This window comes from Pleurodeles waltl, chromosome 7 (assembly GCF_031143425.1).
Source record: "Pleurodeles waltl isolate 20211129_DDA chromosome 7, aPleWal1.hap1.20221129, whole genome shotgun sequence".
In the NCBI taxonomy this organism is placed as follows: domain Eukaryota; kingdom Metazoa; phylum Chordata; class Amphibia; order Caudata; family Salamandridae; genus Pleurodeles; species Pleurodeles waltl.
In genome coordinates this window covers 316,415,156-316,432,679 of record NC_090446.1, presented here as the reverse complement: position 1 = coordinate 316,432,679, position 17,524 = coordinate 316,415,156, and positions in this window count along the sequence as shown.

Here is a 17,524-nt window from a genome sequence, read left to right as displayed (position 1 = left end):
TGTTGGGCTTTGTGTATTCCTCCTTGACAGTGACACAAAAGGGGACTGGCTGGGAGTGATGCATTTCCCTGCCCCACTAAGACTTCATAGGCTTGCCTCCCGCACACACACAAATGAACCTAATGTTACTCTTTTGTTACCCCAGATTTTTTGAACCCTTGACAGGAGTAGGGAAGAACTTCCAGGGTCAGGTGTGGGAGTAGTACAATGCCCCCCCCCACAAAGTCTTGCTCTAGGTATAATTATTGGACTGTCAGAACTTTATTGATTATTAAACTTTATTACTTATAGATTCATACAGTAAATGTATTAAAATTCATAAACCTCTCTTTATTGAACTCAAAGAATAAAGACTACAATTATATTTAAAGATTATAAATGTTTTTGTTGCAGCTTATTAATGCCTAACAACCACCTCAAAGAAATATCCATGCAGAGTACCCAATGTGAGAAGAGTAAGTGGTATCGGGGGAAAAGTAGTTGTCCACCTATAATTGGGACGGTGCTTCTGCAATGACAGTGAACACAGTACTTTTTAAGCGGCCCTTATGTGTACAACTTTTCTATAGCATAATTCGTCACTCCTACATTTCACTTAATATTTCAATCTCGCCTTGTCCATGGAAACCCTCAGCCACATGTAATGAAAGAGAACCTCTATGAGAGGAAGAGTGTTGAGAAAATACACATTCTCCCTATATCAGGCCTCTGAAAGCAGAGCTATAGAGACTGAGCCTACCTGGCTGGCCTATGGAGTGGTGCTGGCTTTGACTGGGCAGAGACCCTTTGGAGGAGTGATGCACAACAGTACATGATGCTGTGTGCAAGAAGTGCATGGCAGCAGTCTGGAGTCAAGGGTGAAAAGGTGCACAGAAAAAGCAGGACTTCTTAAAGAGACACTGAGACAGAATGCAAGGGAGGTGATGAAGCAATGAGAGCTGACCAGGTGACAGGTGGAAGTGATGGGATCTCTGGACTCCATTGTTAAAAACTGTGGAAGACTTCAGAAGGACCGCCCTTCTGCCACCGGAGAACTGCCCTGCTGCTACCAGAGGGCTAGGGATAGGCAGAACACGAAGAGTTTCACTCTGAGGAATTCTGCGGAGTTAAAGAAAATCTCCCTGAGATTATGCAGAATTACATCAACAGGGGAAAACTATGCAGCTCACACTGCAATTGAGCGCCAGGAGCGCGAGCAGCACTCAAAATTAGTTCGGACTGCACCATACATTCTGCAAGAGTCCAGCCATTCAAAATCTACTCAAGCTGCAGCAAGTCTACTCAAATGACAGCCCTATGACCGTGGCCACTAATGTACGCCAGTGACCGCTCAGGTTAGAACATCACACTAGGGGACACCAAATCTCCCTTGCCAAGTTGCATATTTTGCAGCTTCCCGGGAGACAAATTCAGCCACACGGTGATTGACAGAATTTGGCCAGAACTCCACATTAAAGAATAATGTGTAATGGCCAAACGTCCTCCGATTCGGCTGGCAGATTGGAATATTTTGCCTACCCCTACCAAGGACTGCCTTGCTGCTTGAATGTCTGCCTTGCGGCTTGAAAGATAACTGGATCATCTCCTTGAATCCACAAGAAATGACTCCAAGTGCTAGTTGGCTTGACTCCTGTGTGAGCTACAGGGACATAAGAAGCTTCTGAAGCCTTGAACCCCGCTGCTGGCCTCTGCTGCAGTTAGTCCCTACCCTTCATGTACTGCCCCTCAGATCCTGGACCCTTGGTAATGGTGTTGGCAGTTCTTTTCCAAAAGCTGGGACTCAGAATTTCTTTCTACAAAAACTTTGACCCGGTCTTGCTTAACCGGATACCTGCAATCGGAATGTCGATCTTTTAGGACCTAGATTACACTAAAAACTTCAAAAAAATCATGACTCCCGTAGTACTGATTAGATTTAGTGTGTCTTAATGTTAGTTTTTTTCCTATTCCTCTAAATTGGCTTTAGATTTTTTTTGTATTGTGTTTACACTTTATAACTGTTTGTGTGTATAAATGTTTTACACATTGCCTCCAAGCTAAGCCTGACTGCTTTTTGTGCCAAGCTAGTAGATGGTTAATTTAATGACTTTTGTCTACCTTCGTGACATGGAGTGTGGTTATTTCATGAGTGGGGCTTCCAACCCACTCAACTAATAACCCAGGTTCTTACATTGGGATGTTTAAGCACTCTACCATCTTGGTTGTTCTGCTCTACCATTCTTCAAAAGCATAGGTTCATTTTCTCTGGTTCTTAAAATGTTAAAGATACTGAATTACCATTGGATGCCCATAGTCATAAGAACAACCAAAGCTTAACTAACATTCAACATACTAAAAGTTCTATCAATGCAACACAAAACATAAGCACCAGAACCTGACGTTCTGAGAATACATTCTGGCCAGTTCTTCTAAGTATTTCCATCAATCACATTTATCCAAATAATTCTCTAAATAAGTTTGGATTCTTTACATGTACAAAGTGCAATTTCTCCTACTGCTGGACTACAAAACATGGGGACAAAAAGTAAAAAGGAAATAAAGGAAAATATTAATTTAGAAAAACAACATCTGGGGTTGATTAAGCTAACTGGAGTTGGCATAAAGTAAGTGAAAAGGGAATCTTCTCATGGGTCAAAACAAAAAAGGGCCTGATTAAGATCTTGGTGGATGAGTTACACCATCACAACGGTGACATATATCTCGTCTGTCAAAACATGAATCCAATTATATCCTATTGGACTTATATTTTGGTGCACAGGATATCCATCACCCTTGTGATGGAGTAACCTGTTCGCTATGATCTCAATCAGGCCCTAAGGCTTTTCATTCTCACCATAAAGGTGCCGGACAAGGGCAAATAGGTCTGTAATTGTCAAAGTCCAAGGAAAAGTTATTTGAATCCAGCAAGTAAACGTTAAATTAAAGTCCAAAGTGCACAATGATTTATCTATTCCTCAGGCCAAACAAATCGGAAGGATTTACTGTTTAATCATTATCCATCAAATGACAGTCTTTTGAAACATCAGGAAAGATTTCCATTTCCAATATGGGAAAGGCATCCATCTTCCTCTCCTGTACGATTTGAAACAATTGTATATTGTCTATGTGCACAGTTCCTCAATATACTGGATTCAAGGTTACTTTCTCAGGCTGTCTATGCGTAAAACAATAGGACATCTATTTCCAAGTTAACATTCTATATGTACTAAGTCTGAAAGGAGTGAAAGGAATGACATGTTAACAAGAATGACTGGACATTTTCCCACACATTTCAAGAAACAGGTCCAGTAATTATGTTAATCAAATGCACATATAACATTTCAAATAATGAATTCATCATTAATAATCTTGTTCAGGGTTCATGTTACAGTAGATTTTAAATCAAAATAACTTTGTAAATGCATTTCATTAGTTATAATAGGGAACTACATTTTCAACTTTAATATATATTTTTTGGGAAATTAATTATTGTTTTTGTGAATGCTATTAATTAACATCATGGAAACAACATGGAATTGAATTCGTTGATTATACATGACGTTTTAGTGCTATACCACATCATGTTAGATCAACAGTGAATGCATGTTAATATAGGTATTCAGTGCACTACTTCACAGTTAGCTTATTAGAACTTCGAAACAACAAAATGCAAGTATGGTCACGTTAGATGTTTACTGTTATGTCAAAATAGCAATAACATGTCAGCTATATCACCATCCAGCATCTTATGCCCCTATATCAAATCTTTAATAGTCTCCTGCAGTTTTGCATTGAAGTGCAGCTCTTGACACACTTAAGCTATTCATGAATACCTAGTGTTTAATTTGTAGAAAAATAAGTGTCAGTGTCTGGATCTGTATTTAGAATGCCCCTCAGGCCTTTAAATCCACTACCAGATACTAGTGCAGATTCCTGCTTTATCCCTTTGTGGAGGGTGTCACAACTTTCTCTTCCTTTGTCTTTCCCTTGTTCGTTTTCCCTCTATTACTCTTGAGAAATGCCCGTTGGGGAAAAATGAGTGATAGTCCACAACCACTGGCTCAAATTAAGAACTGTGAACACCAACCTGCTCAAAAAATGTTTCTTCAAGACTCAGATGATAAACTAATTTTCAACTCCAGAATAATTTGTGTACGTCTACTTACCCTGGAACCTTGTTAATGTTCATGAGTGCTCTCACTCAGATGGGGGCATAGCCCGCTCATGTCTCAGCATTGGCATTCACCCTGCAAGCAACTCACTGTAGGCCAAATTGCTCACCACACAACTCAACCCTTCCAAAGAAGCAAGACTACATGCAGACCTGGTTCTTATCCAATATCACAGCAACATACCATGAAACTTAGAATGTCACTGTGTGACCAAGGCGCTCACTTCTACAGTACAGCATCTCACATGTAACCAATCTAGTCTTCCTGCAAAGACTCACTGTATAAAACTGTCACTCATCCTGCAAACCAAGGGCTGTATCTGTGGCGCTAAGCACAGCGCCATATTTACAAGGTGCCGTTAAGCCTCTTTTTGTGGCTTAGCGCCACCTTGTAAAAACGGCCCCTTCCCACAAAGCATTGTGCGTGCAACGGCTGCCTCAGATTTATGTAATCTCGTAAACCTGAGGCAGCCCCAAAATCTAACACCCCTCCCCGTCAGGGGTGGCATTAGCAGGGTGCAACGAGGAGGAATACTTTTATTCCTCCTAATTTTTTGCTTTTTTTATGCATGCTGCATTCTGCCGCACGCATAGAAAAAGCAAAATGTCAGAAATGATTGCTTATGTGCGGGAAGGTGTCCCTTCCTGCACACAAACAATAATTTGAAAATGATGCTTTGGCATTGTGCAGCACACACAGAAGTGCCAAAGCGCCATTAACGATTGTTTATGTGCAGGAAGGGAAACCTTCCTGCACATAAACAATCACACCCCTCAACACAGACATCCTTGCACAATGGTGCAAGGATGCCTGCATTGGCACTGGCAGGTATATTTAGCATCAGCGCAGGGGTAAACCCAGGGGTGCGTTGTATTCCCTTAAATACGCGCATCCCTCCATTTATAAAGTGACGCAGCGCGGCGCTGCCAATTTTGGCGCTCGACCGTACTGCGCCAATTTTCTTTAGATCTGGCACCAGATACTTTTCTTTGTGCTAAAGCTAATCATTCAGTTATTCTGTGATCCAGCCACTGACACTGGAAGTAAGTCATGTACCATTCCAACAGCCACTAAGTCTAAAACATAGCGCCTTAACATAAGTTTTAGGAAAGCCAGAAAATTGTGGAGTCTGTGGGATTTCTTGAATCTCAGGGGGCGGGGTTCGAGGGATTCAGTGAATTCTGCAGATTCCTTGTGTATTTTTCAGAGAGATTCTCAGGAGTTTAAAGGCATATTTAGAGGGGTTTTTAGTTGCAAAAATACAATTTCCTGTACAGCAAAAGGTTGTGAATAGTGAGACTATAAGAGAGAGCAAAAGAGTGACAGAAGAAGACAGACATAAGACTTTTTCATACTACACTAGTGATAGAGTCTGAGGCCTTTTTATTAATTCTGCCGTCCGATGAATTATTGCTTCTTAGTTCTGAGGGGTGAAGAGTAACAGTTATCAAGTCCCTTAAGCAGTTTCTGTACAACCCAAATATCACATAATAACATTTGGAGTCAATTCATAGGGTGAAACGGGTTATATTACAGACTCAAAGACAACGTCACATAAATCTTGCAAGCAGGGTGTAAATAAATATACAAAATCACCAAAGGAGAATTAAAGCATTGCACAATGTTAAAGCTAGTTAGCATGTTCAAGACTAAAACCTCTATTGCAACAATGCAAAAGATCAGAAAAAGCCTATGAGTCTTTGTCACTCTCCTCCTAAGAAGGGAATTATTGAGAAAGGTCTGAAACAGACATTCAGTAGAATATTCTGTTAAGAGAGGTCTGATGGCATGAAGCCACATAAAAGTATGAGGTCTGTACCTCAGGTGGGTCCAGTCAGCTCAAAGAACAGGAAAAAGTCTGAATTCTTCACTAACTAAACCTTCCTTAAATCACAATTTCCACAATGATGACATCACAGTTGAATCTTCTCAATTGAAAACCTTATTAAAATTAATTAGAAGTACAATTTCCAACCCCTGACACATCCCATCTTGATACTCTTCGGTCATAGCAAATTCAAAAGCGTTATGACTGCTAAACTTCCAGAACACTCCTCTCTTTGTCCTTGCATAGTTCATCCCAGGCTTTCTTATCTTTCATGCACAATGAGCTTCTTGTTGAGTCTGTCTCCACTCATAACACCTGCATCTTGAAAGAAACATTTAAGAAGAACAACTCCACACTGAATGTTAACTGCAAAAAGAAAATTACATGTTTAGGCCTTGAGTTCAGTCACGTTAATAAAACACAAATATACTTTCAAATTAAATGAATTCTAAACACTACATAAAAGAATTTACAAAGAAGTATGTAAAATAATACTTTTAAAACGTTTCAAATAGATATTCATAAAACATTGATTGTATGTTATATGCAAAGATGCACTCCACTCATATGCTTTTGCAGGCAGAAAATATGTGAAGCATATTAAATGTTACAAAAAATGTGACCACCAAATTGTGACCACCGTGAAGTGATCACTCTTTAACTTTCTTTTCCCAGAGATGTAGTGGCACAGCTGAGCTACGCTCCTTCAACTCTCCCTCTAATGACTTTTACATTCATCACAAATCCCATCCATTTTTGAATTATACTCTCTAAAAACTAGTTGTTTTGAAAAACTTCCACCTGGATTTTTCCAAACGCTTCATACCATCGTAATATCTAGACTGACCATCTTCCAGTCCAACCTCTGCTCTCTTTCTTTTTCTGCCCTGGTAAACTTTAATTCTCTGGAACATTCAGAACCCCACAAACAATACTATAGGTATAATCCAAAAAATCAACAACGGTTTCAACACAATTCCTATTATTCCGCTTCCAAGGTGACCAAACCATCTGCCTATATCATAAAATCCACCCTCAATTGTAATCTATGCACCCGTTGCTTCCAATTTCTTCAGATCTCTGGTTAATCCAGATATTTCTGAATATACTTTTGCAGATCTTCACTTTTATCCGAGATAAAAGTACAGCATTGTTGAACTTTAGGCACCTGACAGACTCCACTCTCTCTTGCCAGCAATATGTCTAATGCAAGTAAATTTTTCAAAACCATTGATCTGATCGCTATCATTTCAGTATTTCCAACCAATAGTGCTCCAGCAGTACTAGAGGCTAGTTTATCCTCTATTATAGGCACCCTTTTCATTTTCAGATCATTCAAAATCACTCACATAAATGGAATCACAGCATCACAAATGCTCCACATAATAGATTTTAGGGAAAACTATTTCCAAATAACATGTACCATAACATGCTTTCGGTAATATAAAATATGCTCCCTTACCATAAACAAGGAATCACTGCATCATCCCCATCCAAAATACAACTTTGAATTTCCCCGAACTTGAAACGTGCTCACAGTCACTCTTTCCCACAAACACATTGTTAGTGGTAGACCTTTCCATCCAGATGCACAATCTCCCTTAATGTTCCCAATCTAATAATTTTTCAGCTAATTGGTGTTCTATTTCTTCTTTTGTCCATTTATTCTGACTTTAAAATAACTCATCTATCTGTGATCCAGCTTCCAACTCCTCCTACTGTCTTAAATTAAATTCAAAAACTTCTTTTTTACGTCTGATAAAAGACAAGTTAAGTTGTGTCTATGACTATATACAGTATCTAAGGTAGAAACCGGTTTAAAAAATAAAATCTTGCAATTATTTTTTTTTCCAAAGGGGCTGAATGGCTATTCAAATGTTCAACTATAGGAATTTCTGAAAGAACCATACCATAGTTAGAAAAAACATACTGATAATGTCCTTTCCCATGAAATAAACTCAACAACAGACTACATGAAATCCCATACATCACAGGGATGTAATGATAAGTAATCTCTTCTGAAGCAGATGCAGGCAACTGAGTACATACATGACAGTGCCTTCATGGTCTATACATATTCATTTAGCAAGCAAAATTACACATTTGCAGAATAATTTCCTCTAGATGTATCTATGTGTAATGCTTTTTCACCTAACCTATTGCCTTTCCTAGGACTAATATCACTGCAAGGACTTTCAGAAGACGGCCCTCCCTCTATAGGATTAGTGGGGAAAAACACTCCTATTAACAATGTTAATAATATGATAAGCAAAATAAGCGCCCCTCTAATGCCACAATGTGTGCTCAGTATTTAAAATATGGTGCATCATGGCGGTAGTAGGGTACTAGCATCAAAATGTTTGATGGTAGTCCAGCACTTTGCAGGATTAATGTGTAAAAGTTTTAACGCTAATCCTGCAAAGCACCCAGATTCCCATCGTAACCAATGGAAGCCTACTTTTAACGTCTGCTCTGGGCAGGCATTAAAAGTGCCAAAAAAATGGCACAAGGAAATCTCTTAGAATTCCTTGCGCCATTTTTTTGGCCCCCCTAATGGGGGAACACCCCCTTTGCACACATTATGCCTGGCACAGCCATAATGTAGTGCAAATGGTTCAAAAAGTGGCACAATGCATGCATTGCACCACTTTGTAAATATGTTGCGCCATTTGGGCTTTCTAACGCCACATTAGCGTACAAAAAATGATGCTGATGTAGTGTTGTAATGGTGCTACGGGCTCTTAAATATGCCCCTAAAGCTCAAAATTCAAAAGTTTAAAGTTCATTCAGTATCAGTATATATAAATCTATTTGAGGCTTCCTTACCCTACTCTGTGTTCTTTTAAATAACAAACCTCTTTCTTCTACTGGGGCCTATGTTTTTTCCCAAGTTCTCAATCCCAATCAATATAAATGCCTCTCATATATGCACAAACAACGCTACCATATGACATTGAAAGTTCCAAATACAGCTCAATCACAATGTCCAGTTCATGGAAGCTCAGCTGAACCAGTATGCTGATGCCTCCATTCCCAGAACTCATGGTTTGCGTCATTGGAAAAGTAGGGCCATTCAAGTTAAGAGTACCTACAGCTTGGTAAATATGTTCTTTTTGACCTTATCTGTTTTACAACTTTGGCGGTCATTACAACATTGGCGGTAAAAGCCGCATACCGCCGTGCAGAAGACCGCCAACACACTGCCGCGGCAGCGGAATTCCGCCACAGCTATTATGACCCACATTTCGGAATCCGCCAAAATTCAGACACCCACACAAGTCCGCCACAGCAAAGGTCAGTAATAAACTGGCGAAGACAAAACCTCCACCGTCACGCCAACAGAAATACGCCCACACTATCACGACACACGAATCCACGCAGCGGTATTCCATTGGCGGTACACACCGCCGCGCTCAAAATACACACACTCTTACAAAACACTACCACATTGGACAATTCAAAATACACACACCCACATCACCCACAAACACCTACGACCACAATTACCGAGAGAAGGACAGAGAGAGAGCACCAGCAAGAACAACAGCATCCACAGGCACACAACACCATCACCCACAGAACTTCCACGCACCTCACACAACACACCCCTACATATCAGCACACATATCACCACACACTCCACCCCACACATCACCTACACCACCCCATGGCACGGCAAAGACACCCCAGGTTCTCGGAGGAGGAGCTCAGGGTCATGGTGGAGGAAATCGTCCGGGTAGAGCCAAAGCTATTCGGATCACAGGTGCACCACACCTCCATTGCAAGGAAGATGGAGCTATGGCGAAGAAAAGTGGACAGGTTCAACGCAGTGGGACAGCACCCAAGAAATCGGGAGGACATCAGGAAGAGGTGCAACGACCTACGGGGGAAGGTGCGTTCCGTGGTCTCAAGACACCACCTGGTGGTTCAGCGGACTGGCGGCGGACCCCCACCTCCTCCCCCACAACTAACAACATGGGAGGAGCAGGTCTTGGAGATTCTGCATCCTGAGGGCCTCGCAGGAGTAGGTGGAGGAATGGACTCTGGTAAGTCAAATCTTAACTATTACAGCACCCACCCTACCTGCATACTATCACATACCCCCACCCTCACCCTCACCCCCAGCACCCCAACTCCTTACATATGTCCCAATATCACAAACCACCCATCCCAACACCAAGCCCTGCATGCAACAACAAAGCATGGACACCCATCAATAAAGCATGCCCACTGCACATACCCATATAACCCCCTAAACCATACTCACACAAGATCTCACACAGGAATGCAAGCACTGGGGTACACCTTCACCCACCCATTGCACACCATGACACACACAGATGTAATAAACATCCTTTTATACCCCTGCAGGACCCCTACCCAACGTCACCAGACAGGAGGGTCCACACATGTCCACACCACCAACAGAAGAGGCCCACAGTGATGACAGCACCTCTGTCCAACTGGATCTAGATGACCAGCCCAGCCCATCGGGGACCTCGGGACAGTCGGTTCCCATCACCCAGTCACAGGCCACTACAGACCTTTCACCCTCTGGAAACACCAGCACAGCACCCACCCAGCGGGCCTATACCTCCATCCCCAGAACACGTCAATCAGCTGTGTGTCCACCACTACAGGGAACTCAGGATGACCCACCACCCCAACAACAACAGGGACCTCGAGGCAGTGGTAGTGGGCACACGGTCCAGGGGACGGAGGCCCAGGAACACAGGGGAACTGGGAGGGCTGCTGTGCGACAGGGGGCGGACAGGCCAAGGGAACCCACTCTGCACAAGGCCCTCTCCTCCATCATGGGAGCCTACCACCATTCCCAGGAGAAGATGGCAACGGTACCGGCCAAGTTTCAGGAGACCCAGCGCCTGCAGGAGGAACAGTATATGGGCTTCAGGAACGAACTCAGAACCCTGGGCACCATCGTAGGGATGCTGAAGGAACTTGTGAACACCAGGAGGGACACTGTGGCACTACAAGGGGCCTCTGACACTAGCATGGACGATGAACTGCCCACCACCTCCGCCGGCGCTAGTGGACAGGAGGCACCACCACAGGACTACCACACCAGCACCCCACCCCCTGCAGAGGGAGAACCACCCCGCAAACGGTCCCTGAGATCCAGGACAAAGACAGAGCATGATGCCAAGACCCCCGCCAAGAAATGAGACCACCCTGATTGTCATCCTATTGTCCCCCTTTGTCACCCTGTCCATACTGAAACTTCCCCAGCTCCACTTCCTATGCCCATATGGGCAATGCACCTCTGAGACTAATAGACTGGACTCCGCCATGGACATTCCTCCGCCATCACCCCTCACCATTTCACTACCCCCTCCAATATTCAGCACTTAAATAAACACACTTAAAGCGCAAAACAATCTGGAGTCTGTCTGTGATTTCGAAATAGTGTATTAGCAATTACAGTGACAAAATGCTCTTTCAAGTTTAATGTCAACATACCTCTGTCATACAGCTCTAGTCCATGAGGAATCTAAGCAGATGTCACACAGTGGGACCCACATCTGTGAAATCGTAAGGGAAAGTGACAACTCAGTGACCATACACTGGGTAAAACGACACACAGTAGAGAGATAGTAGTGTTAAAGTACATGTAGTAGGCAGCTCTGTATTCTTACCTTTATCTCACTGGAAATATTGCTGGATCACTGAGTCCCTGTTGTGCATGTCTTCTTCCCCTGCTTCCTCGTCTTCACTGTCCACAGGCTCCACAGCTGCAACAACACCGCCATCTGGACCATCCTCCTGCAGAAAAGGTACCTGTCGTCGCAAAGCCAAATTATGAAGCATACAGCAGGCCACGATAATCTGGCACACCTTCTTTGTTGAGTAGAATAGGGATCCACCTGTCATATGGAGGCACCTGAACCTGGCCTTCAGGAGGCCGAAGGTCCGCTCGATCACCCTCCTAGTTCGCCCATGGGCCTCATTGTTGCGTTCCTCTGCCCTTGTCCTGTGATTCCTCACTGGGGTCAGTAGCCATGACAGGTTGGGGTAACCAGAGTCACCTGCAAATGGTGAGGGACAACTGTTAGACATGCACTAACCTGGAGGGATATCCCCAGACCCAGACAACCATTCCCACTGACTTGCTTCCAGGTGCTAACCTAATAGCCACACACAGTGCCTCTGGAGTTGACCCATCACATAAGGGATGCTGCTATTCCGCAGGATGTAGGCGTCATGCACTGAGCCAGGGAACTTGGCATTCACATGGGAGATGTACTGGTCTGCCAAACATACCATCTGTACATTCATAGAATGATAACTCTTCGGTTTCTGTACACCTGTTCACTCCTGTGGGGGGGTACCAAAGCCACATGTGTCCCATCAATGGCACCTATGATGTTCGGGTTGTGTCCCAGGGCATAAAAATCACCTTTCACTGTAGGCAAATCCTCCACCTGAGGGAAAACAATGTAGCTCCGCATGTGTTTCAGAAGGGCAGACAACACTCTGGACAATACGTTGCAAAACATAGGCTGGGACATCCCTAATGCCATGGCCACTGTTGTCTGAAAGGAACCACTTGCAAGGAAATGGAGCACTGACAGCACCTGCACTTGAGGGGGGAATTCCTGTGGGATGGCGGATTGCTGACATCAGGTCTGGCTCCAACTGGGTACACAGTTCCTGGATTGTGGCACGGTCAAGCCTGTAGGTGATAATCAAATGTCGATCCTCCATTGTCGACAGGTCCACCAACGGTCGGTTCACCGGAGGATGCCGCCATCTCCTCACATGTCTAGCGGACGATGCCTATGAAGGACAACAGAGATCACAGAGTCAAACAACTCAGAGGTACATACCCATAGTTTACACAGAACACCTATCATACACAAAAGGTGGCCTGTATGTGTGTTGAGTCTAGGCCTGGGTATGAGTGACACAGTTGGAAATGAAGCCATGTGGGCCCCTGAAATGGCGGCTGCCTGACCTGTAAAGTGGGACAATGGGATGTGAGGTAACTGCGCTGGCGTTGTACACCGTCGCGGTAGGCGGTCGAAGACCGCGGCACAATGCTGCATTGGTTAACATTGGACCCTATGGGTCCCAGGAGCCAATGGCGATGTACGCCGGTGGTGACGGTACGCAAGGCCGCGGACGTGACCGCCATTTTCTATCACTTCAATCACTCGATACCTGATCTTCGACAGGAGAGGACCTACACTGCAAGTGCTGCTGTGACCTCGCTCTGGAAGAGACAATGGCTCGAGTGTCTGGGGAAAGGGCCCCTGCCTTCACATCGGAGGAGTTGGAGAAACTCGTGGATGGGGTCCTCCCCCAGTACACGCTACTCTACGGTCCTCCAGACAAACAGGTAAGTACACTGGGAGCGTGCTGTATGGGCTATGCCTGTGTGGAGAGGGCTGGATGTAAGAAGGAAGGGGGGAGAGTGCTGCGTGCATGAAAGACGGTGAATGCATGTGCCACATAGCAAGGGTAGGGATGGGGGCCAATCACTTTGACGGTGCAGTTGGTAATAACTTCTCTTTTTCCCCTGTACATTTCATGTAGGTCAGCGCCCACCAGAAGAAAGATATTTGGCGTGCCATCGCCAAGGACGTCCGGACCCTTGGGGTCTACCACAGATGGAGCACCCACTGCCGGAAAAGATAGAAGGACATTCGCCGCTGGAGCAAGAAGACGGCTGAGGCTCAGCTGGGGATGGCCTCCCAACGTGGGAGGGGTGCCCGTCGCACCATGACCCCCCTGATGTTCAGGATCCTGGCGGTGGCCTACCCAGAGTTGGATGGGCGCTTGAGGGCATCACAGCAGACACAAGGGGGTGAGTACACTCTCATTCAGCTGACTTTGCGCGCAGTGGAGGTGTCTGGGTGGGGGAGGAGGGCTGTGGGTTTCCCTAGGCCAGGGCAAGTTCCGTAGGCAAGGCCCCTCCGTATGTCAGACCATGTGGCACCCCAGCCCACCTCTGCAGAGTGCCAAGTACAGGTAGTCATGCCCCTGTGTCATCTATGTGTGCAGAGATCGTCCATAGCCTTGTAGGCCATTTCCCAGAAATTGAACAGTGGAGCCCAAGAGCGCTGTGTAGTGCAGGGGGCTTCTGTGTCTGTCGTGTCCGCCAACGGTAGCGGTAATGCATGCACTCAACATGTCTTTCTTCTGTCTTCTCCCCCCTTTTTGTGGTCTCCCTGTTCTTGTGTGTATTAGCATCATCAGGTGGAGGAGCAGTGGCAACGGAGCATGAGGGAGCTGCATCCCACATGGCCCAGGAGGGCGACACTACGGAGTCTGAATTCACCAGTGGGACAGAGGACGAGGGGAGCTCAACGGCGGGGACAGGAGCTGACACCAGCGACACAGACTCGTCCTCTGATGGGAGCTCCCTTGTGGTGGCGGCAACATCTGTGCCCCCCGCATCTACAGGTACAGCCGCCACCCCCCCTACCAGCACCGCCCTCCCAGCAGCCCCTCAGCCTTTGCCCCGTGCCCGCTCACCCAGGAGGGTGGGCATCACCTTCGCCCCAGGCACCTCAGGCCCTGCCCCAGTCACCCCTGCTGCCCTCAGTGTGGACGCCATTGACCTCCTCAGGTCCCTCACTGTTGGGCAGTCTACCATTTTGAATGCCATCCAGGGTGTAGAGAGGCAGTTGCAACAAACCAATGCATTCCTGGAGGGCATTCATTCTAGTCAGGCGGCCCTTCACCGAGCTTTTCAGACTCTGGCCTCAGCACTGATGGCAGCCATTGTCCCCATCTCTAGCCTCCCCCTCCAACTTCCTCAACCCCGACCCAATCCCCTGTACCTCAGCCTATCCCATGTACACCTACAGACCAACATGCACACACCTCAACACACAAGGGAAGCTCAGGCAAACATAAACACCACACATCCCACAGGCACTCACGCAAGCATCACACACATGCAGACACACCAACATCCACTTCCTCCACTGTGACCCCCTCCTCCTCGCCTCCCTCCTCCCTCCCAGTCTCGTCTACACTCACACCTGCATGCAGTACCTCTACAGCCACTACGTCCCTCTCCAGCACACCCACCACCACATCCCGCTCATGTGCAGTCACCACCCCCACTACCATTCACACGTCCCCTCTGTCCTCTCCCAGTGTGTCTGTGACGCCCCCGCCCAAGATACACAAATGCAGGCACACACACACCCAACAGCCATCCACCTCACGACAGCCTCCAGCGCATGCACCTTCACCCAAAGTCACCAAACGTACACCTCCTACGACCACCACCTCTTCCTCCACTCCAAAACTTTTCCTGTCCACCCTTGACTTCTTTCCCACACCTCCCCCACCCCGTCCGTCTCATAGGTCCCAAACTAGCACCTCAGCCACAACATCTCCGGGACCAGTGGTGCCTGTAGTCACCGGAATCTGGAGTGCACTGGCCACCAGGGCAGCCAGTGTGGCACGGAGCCACAGCACAGACAGTCTCCCACCTGTGAAGCATCAGAAGTTGGCCAGTGCCCGGCGGGAGAGGGTGAAGACTTCAGCCACCAAAGCCACTCCCAGGGGTCCCGTTGGGAGTGTGGAGTCAGCTGTGACACCTTCCAAGGTGGGGAAGGGCCACAAGAAACCCGGCAAGTCTGGGAAGAGCTGCACGGCGGAGAAGACCGCCATCATCCCAGCTGCCCAGGAGGCCACCGCCAGCCCAGCTGCCCAGGAGGCCACCGCCAGCACCAGCCCAGCTGCCCAGGAGGCCACCGCCAGCACCAGCCCAGCTGCCCTGGAGGCCACTGCCAGCACAAGCCCAGCTGCCCAGGAGGCCACCGCCAGCACAAGCCCAGCTGCCCAGGAGGCCACCGCCAGCACACGCCCAGCTGGGCCATAAAGGACCGCCAGCAAAAGGCCCGTTGGGCCCATGAAGGACTGCCAGCAAAAGGCCCGTTGGGCCATGAAGGACCCCCAGCAAAAGGCCTGTTGGGCCATGAAGGACTGCCAGCAAAAGGCCCGTTGGGCCATGAAGGACTGCCAGCGCCAGCCCCGCTGGGCCATGAAGGACCACCAGCAAAAGGCCCGTTGGGCCATGAAGGACCGCCAGCAGCTGAGACCCTGCAATGGAAACCGCCATCGGAAGCACCGCTGAACAGGGCACCGCCATCTGAAGCACCGCTGAACAGGGCACCGCCATCTCAAGCTCCGCTGAACAGGGCACCGCCATCTGAAGCACCGCTGAACAGGGCACCGTCATCTCAAGCACTGCTGAACAGGGCACCGCCATCTCAAGCACCGCTAGCCCATGAGCGGCAGGGGCACTGACGCAACTGAGTCTGTCACTGGGTGAATGATGCACTCTGGGCACCATGCCCCCTCCAGAACCAGTGGAGAGATACATCCACTACCTCTGTCCTTAACAGGATGAAGCACTCTGGGCACCATGCCTCCTCCAGAACCAGTGGAGACTGACATCCACTACCTCTGTCCTTAACAGGATGAAGCACTCTGGGCACCATGCCCCCTCCAGAACCAGTGGAGACTGACATCCACTACCTCTGTCCTTAATTGGATGAAGCACTCTGGGCACCATGCTCCCTCCAGAACCAGTGGAGACTGACATCCACTACCTCTGTCCTTAACAGGATGAAGCACTCTGGGCACCATGCCCCCTCCAGAACCAGTGGAGACTGACATCTACTACCTCTGTCCTTAACAGGATGAAGCACTCTGGGCACCATGCCCCCTCCAGAACCAGTGTAGACTGTCATCCACTTGTGAGACTGTGGCTTTGCACTCCCCAGGATTGAACAGTGGGCAACCCACCCACTGTAGAGACTTGAGAGACTGTGGCTTTGCACTCCCCAGGATGGAACATTGGGTAACCCACCCACTGTAGAGACTTGTGAGACTGTGGCTTTGCACTCCCCTGCATTGAACAGTGGGCAACCTACCCACTGTAGAGACTTGAGAGACTGTGGCTTTGCACTCCCCAGGATGGAACAGTGGGCATGTGGCCCCCTCGTGGATTTGGCGTCATGCACTCAAGCGGCTGAGGTGCCCCCCCTTTCCTTCCTCCTGAGGTGCCTGTTTTCTTGCTCTCTGATGCCCCTGGAGTGTTCTCTCTGTCATGGTTGGGGATCTTGTGTGGGCCTCGCCCATACCGTGTGGTCCCAGTGTTCCACGGACTATCTTAGTGCACTACCTGGACTACTATTCTTGGTATATATTTTGTACATGGTGTATATATATATTTCTGTCAACTTGTTTTTAATATATTACAATGGTTACACTAATTTTCTATTGTCTTTGCATTCTTCCGGGGGGTTTGGGGGGTGTTACTGTGATGTATTGATATGCATTTGTGTATGTTGTAATGAGTGAGGGTGGGGGTGTTGCGTGTGTGTGTCCCTGTTTTTTCCCTCCCCTGTGTCGTAGGTGCAGTACTCACCGTGGTCTTCGCCGCCGGCGTTCGTGCTCCTGGTTGAGGAGCAGGAAGACTATCGCAGGGAGAATTTGGAGTTCCGGGTCCATGGTGTCCTCGTTCCTCGTGGGGTGTGTAGAGGTGAGCGTTTTCCCTTCG